The sequence below is a fragment of the Mustela putorius genome, unplaced genomic scaffold (genome assembly GCF_011764305.1).
Source record: "Mustela putorius furo isolate JIRA1106 unplaced genomic scaffold, ASM1176430v1.1 tig00000224_pilon_pilon_pilon, whole genome shotgun sequence".
Taxonomy (NCBI): domain Eukaryota; kingdom Metazoa; phylum Chordata; class Mammalia; order Carnivora; family Mustelidae; genus Mustela; species Mustela putorius.
Window position 1 is genome coordinate 16,694,196 of NW_025421321.1, and position 13,123 is coordinate 16,707,318.

The following is a 13,123-nucleotide window of genomic DNA, read 5'->3' on the forward strand; positions in this document are numbered from 1 at the left end:
ATGCATGCAAGCCTTCATGTAAGTCTGCCTGCGTTCCAAGCAATTGAGTGTTGACGATATGCCAGGCTTCAGAGAGATACTATCAGACATTTGGAAGGTACTGACCTTCTCTATTCTTCTTCATATCCACTTTATTTTTGGACCAATCACTGTTGTTTGGTTTAGAGGCAATGAGAGGCAGGGAGTGAAGAACTACAGGACAAATATACCTAAGAAAACCATGTTGATATTACATGACAATGCATACTATTCTCAGTGACCTTGAGTGGTATGTACAGTGTGTTGTACTTTATCAATAATGCCCAGTTCAGTGTGCTAGGGGAAATTACAATAAGAACAGTGTTTTTCTACTTCCAGCTGGTATGGAATAAGAGGAATCTGATTTCATTCCCAAACCCCTGCTTGAGACAGTTAAAACACTAGATAGAATGTAGGCAACCACAGTTTCCAAAACACTGGACATAGGCAATAAAGTACAGTGATCTCTGAGAAACAAGTGAGCTAAGCCCTGTGAGTGCGCAGCTTACTTCCCGGAGTCAGTTTCCATGCTGACGCAAAGGGAGCAGGAACTTAGGCAGAGCCTGGTACCTTCTGGGAATGGAGGAGATGAAACTAGGATTCTGAGAAGATCAAGGCAGCTGGATTCTACAAAATAGAGGGCTAGAAAGGAGAGAGCTACACGCAGAAACAACTCCAGATATATGTAGATAAGCCCCCTTAAGCTTTCATCTCTACTGATCAGTGTGTGGCTGTGAGGAAATTAATCAAGGCTGGAGAAAGAACTTTTCAAAAAGGTTAGAGGGAACAATCCATACAGCTCACACAGGGCTGGAAATATCTGTTTCTTCCAGTCAGGGTAGAAAACCAGTATCTATATTCAAGAGGTCTCAGGTGGAGTACTCAGAAGAAGTTTGCTTCAATTGTAGAACAAAACTGGCCTGAGGCTAAATGCTTCTCTGGTCACACATAATAAGGCTTCAAAGCAAGCCCTAAAAGAATTGAACTGTTTCCAAGTAACCTGTGTCCCAAAACAAAGCTCAAGAATATTTGTGGGGATTAAAAAAAAGACCATCCAATAAAGTAAAGTTTACAGTGTCTGGCATTCAATCAAAAATTACCAGGCATACAAAGAAGCAAGGAAATAAGACCCATAATGAGGTGAAACTAACTCAGAAATAGCACAGATGATGAAGAATACCAGAAATGGTTACTATGTTGGTATACATAAGGCTTTGTTTTTTATTATTTAAATCTCTTTTAAAGACAGTTGGCTGTATAGAGTAATGGCAGTGGTGCATTAATGCATTCCCATCCCTGCACATACATCTGTATTCATGGCCTCGGGTGATTTGTGTGTTTGATTTTCACTGCATAAATCTACACTGTTAGCATATGCCAGAAGTAGTAATAAATGGGGTTCAGTTTGTCAAAAAATAATAATAGTTATGTATCCAGATTTTATGCCCCCCACCCATATATTTGGCCTGGGTCATAAGCCAGCAGTGGGGCCAGGATGGAGTGCTTGACAGCCATACAAGAAATGTGGAATGGGTACAAAGTTACTCTCTGAAAGAGAAATGCTCTTTTTTTTTAATATTTTATTTATTTATTTGACAGACAGAGATCACAAGTAGGCAGAGAGACAGGCAGAGAGGGAGGGGGAAACAGGCTCCCTGCTGAGCAGAGAGCCTGATGCAGGGCTCGACCCTAGGACCCTGGGATCATGGCAGCTGGATTCTACAGAATAGAGGGCTAGAAAGGAGAGAGCTACACACAGAAACAATCCAGGCAGATGCTTTAACCCACTGAGCCACCCAGGTGCCCCAAGAAAAATGCTCTTACTAGAAGAAATGGAGCAGATGTTCAAGAGACTGGATGACCACTTCAGTGATACCCAAAAAAAGCCATCAAGTGATGGACATTACCTCTGAGTGCTTTTCAACTCCAGGAGTCTATGGATCAATGACCTAGTCTATTACCAATTTGAAGCAGTTCCACATAGATGGAAAAACTGCCCAAAAGTGGGGGAAAAGTAAAATTAATTGGGGGAATAAAGTTGAAAAAATAGAAGTAAAATTATATTTGCACATGATAAAAGAACATACTTGAAAACTGGAGAGAATCAGTGATAGCAGTAATTCAAACAATGTAAGAGCTCAGTGAGATGGCAGAATAGAAATTTAACATTCAGAAATCAGTAGCATTTGTATACTCAATAATGATCAATTAGAAGATATATTGATAGAGGAAACCTCATTTACAATTGCAAAAAAGGAAATAAAATATAGTTGATTCTCATTATTCATGGTACTTATGTTCTGTAAGGGCATCTGTAACACTGAAGTTAGCAAATACTGAATTGTTGCCCCTAGTGAAATACAAGGTCAAGTTCATGCAGGCCTCTGATCACATCATTTTCACTACCTGATCAGTATATAACCTCCTTTTGTGTGTCTGTTTAAGGACACCTTATTTAATATGTGTGAACATAGAACTCTCAGTCGAAAGCACTATAATTAATGCCTTAAGATTGTGTAACGCCCATATTTTTTTCTTGCACTTAGGAATACCAGATAGCACTTCAACACTACACTTAGGGACCATTTTAAACATCAAGATCACCCAACAGTAAGCACAAAAATGTGGAAAAGTAGGCATTAAAATATACTATTAAAAGGACACTACTTTAGAGTAGGAGAGCTGAAACAAGGCAGTTGGGTGACTCATTTTTCACCACTTTGAACATATGCATGTTTACAAAATGTAGACTGACTATTGATTTTGGAATTACAAATAAATTTTGAGTAGGTGAATTCTCAAATATGGAATCCACAAATACTGATCAACCATACCTGAAATAAACTTTAAAAATGTGCAAAAACAATGTAAGGAAAACCTTAAAACACTCCTGAAAGACACAAAAGTAGATGTAGACATCTCTTGGTTTTAGATAAGATGGCTTAATGTCATGAAGATGTTGGTTCTTCTGGAGTTCATTTATTAAAGTAACACACTCCCAATAAAAGTAACAGCAAATATTTTATGGAGTTTAAAAAGTTGATAGTAAACGTCATATGTAAAAATAAACATGTAAGAGAAATTAGAAAATACTGAAAAAGAAAAGCTGGGAGGAGAGGGACTCATGCTAGTTTATAAAACACTAACATCTTTATGCTTATGTGGTGCTAACACAAGAAAGGACAGACTGATGGAATAGGATAAAATCCAAATAAAATCAAATCCAAAGCAGACACGTGTCAGGGGTGGGGGGAATTTAGTGTATTATAAAGATAGCATCTCAAGTCACTGGAACTTTTTAATAACTGATGCTGAGATGATTAATGGCCATTGGAAAACAATAAAAATAGATCCATGTTTCAAACTACATATAAGAATAAACCCCAAATAGATCCAAGTCCTAAATGTGAAAAAATGAAAACATACAAGAACTAGAATAAATTAGGAGTGAATCCCTCTATAACATGAGTACAGAAAAAGGTTTTTAAACTATGATTCAAAATCCAGAGGCAATAAAAGATTGCTCAGCTTGGCTACATAGAAATTTATTTTTTAAAATGCATTACCAAGAAGGACCATAAGCAAAAGGACAAATGAGAAACTGGGAGGAAGTATTTGTACAATATATCACACAAAGGGCTGATGTTCTAAAATATAGATGAATTTTTAAAATTCAGGTAAAAGACATGACCAAAAACCTGGCAGAAAAATGGGCAAAAGATAAGAACTATTGACAAAGATAAAAGAATAGACCTGAAATATGAAAAGAAATTTAACTTCACTAATGATAAGAGAAATTCAGATTAAAACTACATTTGGAGGGATGCCTGGGTGGCTCAGTCAGTTTAGCATATGTCTTTGGCTCAGGTCATGATCCCAGGACCCTGGGATTAATCACCGTATCAGGCTCCCTGCTCAGTGGGAAGCCTGCTTCTCCTTCCCCTACTCCCTCTGTATTCCCTCTCTCACTGTCTTTCTCTCTCAAATAAATAAAATCTTAAAATTTTTTTATTCAGTCCAGATGTTGTATTTAGCAGAATTCAAAACAGCTACTATAAATGTATACAAAGAATTAAAAAAATATAGTATTAATGAAATTAATAGGGAATCTCAATAGAAAAATGAAGATATTAAAAATTCAAAAGGAAAATTCAAAAACTGAAAAGTATAACAAAACCTATACTAAATGTACTGTACACAGCAGAGTGGGGAGAGCAGAAGAATCATTGAACTTGAATATAGGCTAATAAAAATTACCCAATCCAAAGAAAGAAAAAAGGATTGGAAAAAAGTAAAACCTCAGAGACTTATGGGATGATTTCAAGTATTTCAAAATACATAAAACTGGAGTCCTGGAAGAAGAGGAGACAATTTTTTTTTAATTGGAGACAAAACTTCCAAAATGTGGAAAACATGAATAAACTGGACAAGTCTAAGTAATCCTAAGCATGATAAGTACAAATAAAACCACTCCAAGACACATCATAGTCTAACTGCTAAAAGATGATAACAAGAAAATCTTGAAAGCACCAGAGAAGACCATGTTACATTCAGGGGAACAATGACACAACATCAATGACTTCTCAGCTAAAACTATGGAGACTAGAAGATAAAGGAATGGTAAAGTGCAGAAAGAAAAACAAAACAAAACCTATAACAAACAATTATATATTCAGTGACTTACCTTCCAAAATTGAGATGAGAGGAATACACTTTAGTATATTTGAATAAACTCTTAACACAGTACCCTCTGACAGATAGCTATAAATTCTGAACAAAATACAAATAACTGCCCAAACACTCTGGAGAGTGATTTAAGGCAAACAGATTCTGATGTGCTGAATTTATTATTACATACTTGCTTGAAAGCAGGCTGAGGTAGGAGATGGTCAGTGCCCCATGTGGAGGCTGACCCTCCAAATGAAATATGTATTCTTATTGGGTCAAACACCAGAAAACAGAGTTCTGGAAAGTGTAGAAAGAATCCAAACAAGGAGAGAGCCAGAAACAGAGAACCACAAACTTGGTGTGTATAAACTCAGCCCAGATCTCTGACAGACTCCCTAACCCCACATGCACAGGCAGGTTATAAGATCACCATTCAAGGCTAAAATAATTACACAGAAATTTGAACTGCCCCCCCAAGAGGAAGATATCTTCATTTAACAAAGTTCATGTCTGCTTAAAATACCAAGGCTTGTGAGTGATATTACAGTAATCAGAGTCTCTGCAACCTAGAATGATGAACTCTGGGATACAACTTTAAGTTATTCAGCATATAGCCATGAAAATGTGATTCAGTTTCAAGAGAAAAGGCAATAAACAAACTTGATATGACCCAGATGTTGGACTATCAGAAGACTTTAAAGAAGCTATTATAGGGGTATCTGGGTGACTCAGGTGGTTAAGTGTCTGCCTTTGGCTCAGGGGTTGAGCCCCATATTGGTCTCCCTGCTGAGTAGGGAGCCTGAAAGCACTTACTATAATTATGTCCACTCAGGTAAGGTAAAGATGCCTATAACAGATGAAAAGATAAGAAACCAGCAGAGAAACAAACAGGAAATTCTAGAACAATTATAATACCTTAAGTTTAAAAACACTACCAAATAGGCTTATGAACAGAATAAACAGAAGAGTCTATGGGTCTGAGATTGACCAATAGAAATTGTCTAGTCTAAAACAATAAAATAACTTTTTAATGAACAGAATTTCAGAGAATGGTTGGTCAATAGCCAAAAACCCAAGCCACGCTGTAACTGGATTTTTAAAATGAGAGGAGAGAGAGGGTGAAAAAAATGTTTAGAGAAACAGCAGCTGAAAAATATCCCAAATTTCTTGAAGACATACATACATTTATAGATTCAAGCTCAGTGAACCCCATAGTTACAGTGTTGAAACCCAAATATAAAGAGGAAATCTTGAAAGCTTCCAGGAAAAAATGACACATTCACATAAAGGGGAGCAACAGTTAGATATCCCTAACTTCTTATTAGAAATTATAGAATCTAGAAGGCAGGTGAACAACATCATTAAAGTGTTGAAAAATAAAACTTCTCAACCAAAAATTATATATCAAAAATATTCTTCAAAAACAAAATCAAACTAAAGACATTTTCAGATAAAAGTAAACCAAGGAATGTTATCATCAGAAGTCTTGCACTGAAAGAAACGCTAAAGGAAATTTTTTAGGCTGAAGGAAATATATACAGTATAGAAAATTAGATCTTAAGGATGGAATGACCAGCATCTACGGAATATTTTTTTAAACTGTTTTTCCTCTTAATTCCTTCGATACACATACAGATGTAATACATATGACAATTATGGCATAAATGGCATAACTAGTGGAGTGGTAAATGGGTCGGTTTGGTTGCAAGGTTTTTAGATTTTAAAGAGTTGTGGATTTTAACTTCTTTCTCTCAGCATTTTAATAGGCCAAATAAATAAACAAACATATGCATTATTTTAACCTTTATTTATACTCCAAATCCTGGAAAACATTCTTTTCCACTGTGCTTGATACTTTCATCAAGATAGCCCACATGCCTTGACCATAAAACAAATCTCAATAAATTTAAAAGAACTGAAATCATACAGAGTATGTTCTTGAACTACAAAGAAATTAAGTGAGAAAACAATGGTAATAAGATATTTATTAAAATGTCAAAAATATTTGGAAATTAAACACGTTCCTGAATAATCCATAGCAGAGAGAAGGAATTACCAGGTAAAATGACAAATCCAAGTTAGTTCTTTGAAAAAAATCAATAAATGTCTAATTAGTAAGAAAAAAAGAACACAAATGAACACAGAATGAGGTTGTCACTAGAGATCCTACAGACATTAAAATCATAATGAAAGAATATTATGAATAAATTTTACCTGAAAAATTCAAAAACTAAGAAGAAATGGACCTTGAAAAAGAAAACTAATCAAAACTGACATAAAATGAAGCAGGAAATTTGAATCACCTTATCTACCAAAGAAATTTAATGGGTTATCTAAACCCTTTCCACAAAATAATTTCTAGGTCTGGATGGTTTTACTGGTGAATTTTGTCAAAAGATTGAAAAAATACCAATCTTACACTCTTTCAGAAAATAGAAGAGGAGGTAGCACTTCTCAACTTTTCTGAGCCTAGCAAAACTCTAATATCAAAACAAGTGTTACAATAAAAGCAGAATACTGTATAAGTTAATCAAATCCAACCATACATAAAAAGATGTTACCTTATGACCAAGTCAGGTTCATCTCAAGAATGAAAGATTGTGTTCAAAGTTAGGGGAGACAAGATGGCAGGGAAGTAGGAGTAGGAGGAGGCACCGTTTCAACCTGCACCTTAATGTGAGCTGATTACCTACCAAAGAACTCTGATCACCCATGAAATCAGCCTGAGATTAGAATTATACATGTCTGGATCTCTACAGGGCAGAAGATGCCAATGGGCAGTCTTTTTGTTTGTCTGTTTTTGTTTGTATACTTCATAAATCTTACCTTGGGGCCCATTTGGGCTGAACCTTCTCTTTTATCTTTCTTTTTTCCCGCTCTCTCTCTATCTCTCTCTCTTTTTTTCTTTTTTCTCTCTTTCTTTTTTCTTTCATTTGGGTGGGGACTCTTGATTGAGCAGAAGCATTCCAGGGTGCACCTTGACTGCATCATGGTCAATACATCCAGCTACATCCATTCAGCCATCTCTCACCAAAATGACTAGGAGGAGGAATGCACAACAGAAAAAAATTCAGAGGATGGGCCTTCTGCAACAGAGCTAATGGCTATCGACATAGACAATATGTCGGAAAGGGAATTTAGGGTAACAATTATCCAGGCAATAGCTAGGTTGGAGAAAGCCATGAATGACCAAATGGAATTGATTATGGCAGAACTGAAAGCCACCAGGGATAATGTTCACAGTGCTCTCAATGAGTTCCAATCTAATCTAAATTCTCAAAAAGCTAGGGTAACTGAGACAGAAGATAGAATTAGTGATCTGGAGGACAAACAGGATCAGGAGGAAGCCTGAAACAAACAGCTTAGAAGCCACAAAAACAGAATTAGGGAAATAAATGATGCCATGAAATGTTCCAACGTCAGAATTGTTGAAATCCCTGAAGGGGAGGAGAAAGAAAAGTCTAGAAGATATAGTGGAACAAGTTCTCCATGAAAATTTTCCCAATCTTATGAATGGAACCAGTGTTCATTTACTAGAGGCAGAACGGTCTCCCCCCAAGATTATAGATTCTCGAAAGTCCTCGAGACAGTAAGAATGAGGAATTATAATTGTAGACAGGCCCTCTTGAAGGCAGCTAGGACAAAGAAGCTCCTTTCGTACAGAGGAAAGCCCATCAGAATAATGTCAGACCTGTCCACAGAAACCTGGCAAGCCAAAAAGGGCTGGAAAAATATATTCAGGGCACTAAATGAGAAGAACATGCAGCCAAGAATACTTTATCCAGCAAGACTGACATTCAAAATGGATAGAGAGATAAAGAGTTTCCAAGACCGGCAAGGCTTAAAAGAGTAGGCAACCACCAAGCGGACACTGCAGGAAATATTAGGGGGGGGAGGGTTCTATAAAAGAGGAAAAATCCCAAGAATAGCATTGAACAGAAATATAAAGACAATCTACAGAAAGACTTCAAAAGTAACACGATGTCAATAAAAATGTATCAATAATCACTTTCAATGTGAATGACCTAAATGCACCCATAAAATGACACAGGGCTGCAGATTGGATAAAATGACAGGACCCATCCATATGTTGTCTACAAGAGACTGATAAACCCAGACTTAAAGTGAAGGGATGGAGAGGCATCTTTCATGCCAGTGGGCCTCAAAAGAAGGCCAGGGTAGCGATTCTCATATCAGATAAATTCGATTTTAAACTAAAGACTATAGTCAGAGATACAGAAGGACACTACACTACTGTAGTCAGAGATACAGAAGGACACTTTAATTCTTAGAGAATATCCATCTAACAATTGTAAATATCTATGCCCCCAATATGGGAGCAGCCAATTACATAAGAAAAGTATTAATCAAGATAAAGAGTCATATTGATATGAACACATTAATAGTAGGAGATCTTAACATGCCTATCTCGGTAATAGATCATCCAAGCAGAAAATCAATAAAGAAACAAGAGCATTGAATGACACATTGGACCAGATGGACCTAATAGATATATATAGAATATTCCACCCTAAAACAACTGAATACACATTCTTCTCAAGTGCACATGGAACCTTCTCCAGAATAGACTGCATACCGGGTCACAAATCAGGACTCAACTGATACCAAAAGACTGAGATTATTCCCTGCATATTCTCAGATCACAATGCTTTAAAACTGGAGCTCAATTACAAGGAAAAGTTTGGAAGGAATTCCTGGAAGCTAAAGATGTTCTTGCTTAAGAATGCTTGGATCAACCGAGATCAAAGAAGAGCTTAAACAATTCATGGAAACCAATGAGAATGAAGACACTTCAATCCAAAACATATGGGATACAGCAAAGGCGGTCCTAAGGGAGAAATACATAGCCATCCATGCCTCCCTCAAAAAAAAAATTGAAAAATCCAGAATGTACCAGCTGTCTCTACACCTTAAAGAACTGGAGAATCAACAACAAATTAAACCAACTCCACACATAAGAAGGGAAATAATCAAGATTAGAGCAGAGATCAATGAGGTAGAAACTAGAGATACAGTAGAACATATCAATGAAACTAGAAGCTGGTTTTTTAAAAGAATAAGCTCGATAAACCATTGGCCACACTAATCCAAAAGAAAAGAGAGAAAGCTCAAATTAATAAAATTATAAATGAAAAGGGAGAGATCACAACTAACACCAAGGAAATAGAAACAATCATCAGAAGTTAATATCAACAGTTATATGCCAATAAGATAAGCAATCTAGATGAAATGGATGCATTCCTGGAAAACTACAAACTCCCAAAATTGAACCAGGAAGAAATTGACAACCTGAATAGACCCATATCTAGTAACGAGTTTGAAGCAGGGATCAAAAACCTCCCAAAAAACAAGAGCCCAGGACCTGATGGATTCCCTGGGGAATTCTACCAAACTTTCAAAGAAAAAATAACACCTATTCTCCTGGAGCTGTTTCAAAAAATTGAAGCAGAAGGAAAATTTCCAGACTCTTTCTATGAAGCCAGCATTACCCTGATCCCCAAACCAGGCAAAGGCCCTACCAAAAAGGAGAATTTCAGACCAATATCACTGATGAATATGGATGCTAAGATTGTCAACAAGATCCTAGCAAACAGGATCCAACAGCATATTAAAAAGATTATCCACCATGACCAGGTGAAATTCATCCCTGAGCTACAAGGATGGTTCAACATTCGCAAATCAATCGATGTGATAGAAAAAATTAATAAGAGAAGAGAGAAGAACCATATGGTCCTCTCAATTGATGCAGAAAAAGCATTTGACAAAATCCAGCATCCGTTCCTGATTAAAATGCTTCAAAGTATAGGGATAGAGGGAACGTTCCTGAACTTCATCAAATCTATCTATGGAAGACCCACAGCAAATAATCATCCTCAATGGGAAAAAGCTTGCAGCCTTCCCTTTGAGATCAGGACCACGACAAGGATGCCCACTCTCACCACTCTTGTTCAACATAGTATTAGAAGTCCTAGCAACAGCAATCAGACAATAAAGAGAAATAAAAGGTATCCAAATTGGCAACGAAGAAGTCAAACTCTCTCTCTTTGCAGATTCCATGATACTTTATATGGAAAACCCAAAAGACTTCACCCCGAAACTACTAGAACTCACACAGCAATTCAGTAACGTGGCGGGATACAAAGTCAATGTACAGAAATCAGTGGCTTTCTTATACATTAACAATGAAAATACAGAAAGGGAAATTAGAGAATCATTTCCATTTACTATAGCACCAAGAACCATAAGATACCTGGGAATAAACCTAACCAGAGAGGTAAAGGATCTGTATTCGAGGAACTACAGAACACCCATGAAAGAAACTGAAGAAGACACAACAAGATGGTTTTTGTGTCTTGGATTATTCCATGCTCTTGGATAGGAAGAATAAACATTGTTAAAATGTCTATACTGCCTTGAGCAATCTATACTTTTAATGCTATTCTGATCAAAATTCCATCGGTATTTTTCAAAGAGCTGGAGCAAATAATCCTAAAATTTGTATGGAATCAGAAGAGCCCCTGAATTGCTAAGGAAATGTTGAAAAACAAAAATAAAACTGGGGGCATCACGCTACCTGATTTCAAGCTTTACTACAAAGCTGTGATCACCAAGAAAGCATGGTACTGGCATGAAGAGAGACACATAGACCAGTGGAACAGAGTAGAGAGCCCAGATATGGACCCTCAATTCTATGGTCAAATAATCTTCGACAAAGCAGAAAAAAATATACAGTGGAAAGAAGACAGTCTCTTCAATAAATGGTGCTTGGAAAATTGGACATCTATATGTAGAAGAATGAAACTTGACCATTATCTTACACCGTAGACAATGATAAACTCGAAATGGATAAAGGACCTCAATGTGAGGGGCACCTGGGTGGCTCAGTGGGTTAAATCCTCTGCCTTCAGCTCAGGTCATGATCCCAGGGTCCTGGGATCAAGCCCAACATCTGGCTCTCTGCTTGGCAGGGGGCCTGCTTCTCTTCCTCTCTCTCTGCCTGCCTCTCTGGCTACTTGTGATCTCTCTGTCAAATAAATAAATAAAATATTTTTTTTAAAAAGACCTCAATGTGAGACAGGAATCCATCAGAATCCTAGAGGAGAACATAGGCAATAACCTCTTTGATATCAGCCACAGCAACTTCTTTCAAGATATTTCCCCAAAGGCAAAGGAAACAAAAATGAAAATGAACTTTTGGGACTTCATCAAGATCAAAAGCTTCTGCACAGCAAAGGAAACAGTCAACAAAATAAAGAGGCAACCCACAGAATGGGAGAAGATACTTGCAAATGACAGTACAGACAAAAGGTTGATATCCAGGATCTATAAAGAACTTCTCAAACTCAAAACATACAAAACAGATAATCATATCAAAAAATGAGCAGAAGATATGAACAGACACTTCTCCAATGAAGACATACAAATGGATATCAGACACATGAAAAAGTGTTCATCACTAGCCATTTGGGAGATAAAAATTAAAACCACATTGAGATATCACCTTACACCAAAATTAGCAAACAGGAAACAACGTGTGTTGGAGAGGATGTGGAGAAAGGGGAACCCTCTTACACTGTTGGTGGGAATGCAAATTGGTGCAGCCACTTTGGAGAACAGTGTGGAGATTCCTCAAGAAATTAAAAATAGAACTTCCCTATGACCCTGCAATTGCACTACTGGGTATTTACCTCAAAGGTACAGATGTAGTGAAAAGAAGGGCCATCTGTACCCCAATGTTTATAGCAGCAATGGCCACGGTCGCCAAACTATGGAAAGAATCAAGATGCCCTTCAATGGACGAATGGATAAGGAAGATGTGGTCCATATACACTATGGAGTATTATGCCTCCATCAGAAAGGATGAATGCTCAACTTTTGTAGCAACATGGACGGGACTGGAAGAGATTATGCTGAGTGAAATAAGCCAACAGAGAGAGTCAATTATCATATGGTTTCACTTATTTGTGGAGCATAACCAATAACACGGAGGACATGGAGAGATGGAGAGAAGGGAGTTGGAGGAAATTGGAGAGGGAGATGAACCATGAGAGACTGTGAACTCTGAAAAACAACCTGAGGGTTTTGAAGAGGTGGGGGGTGGGAGGCTGGGGGAGCCATGTGGTGGGTATTATGAAAGGCACGCATTGCATGGAGCACTGGGTGTGGTGCAAAAACAATGAATTCTGTTATGCTGAAAGAAACTTAAAAAAAAAAAGAAATGTAACAAAAAAACAAGAAAAAAATATATCAAAGTTAAACTTTTTTTTAAATTTTTTATTTTTTATAAACATATATTTTTATCCCCAGGGGTACAGGTCTGTGAATTGCCAGGTTTACACACTTTACAGCACTCACCAAAGCACATATCCTCCCCAATGTCCATAACCCCACCCCCCGTCTTCCAACCCCCCTCCCC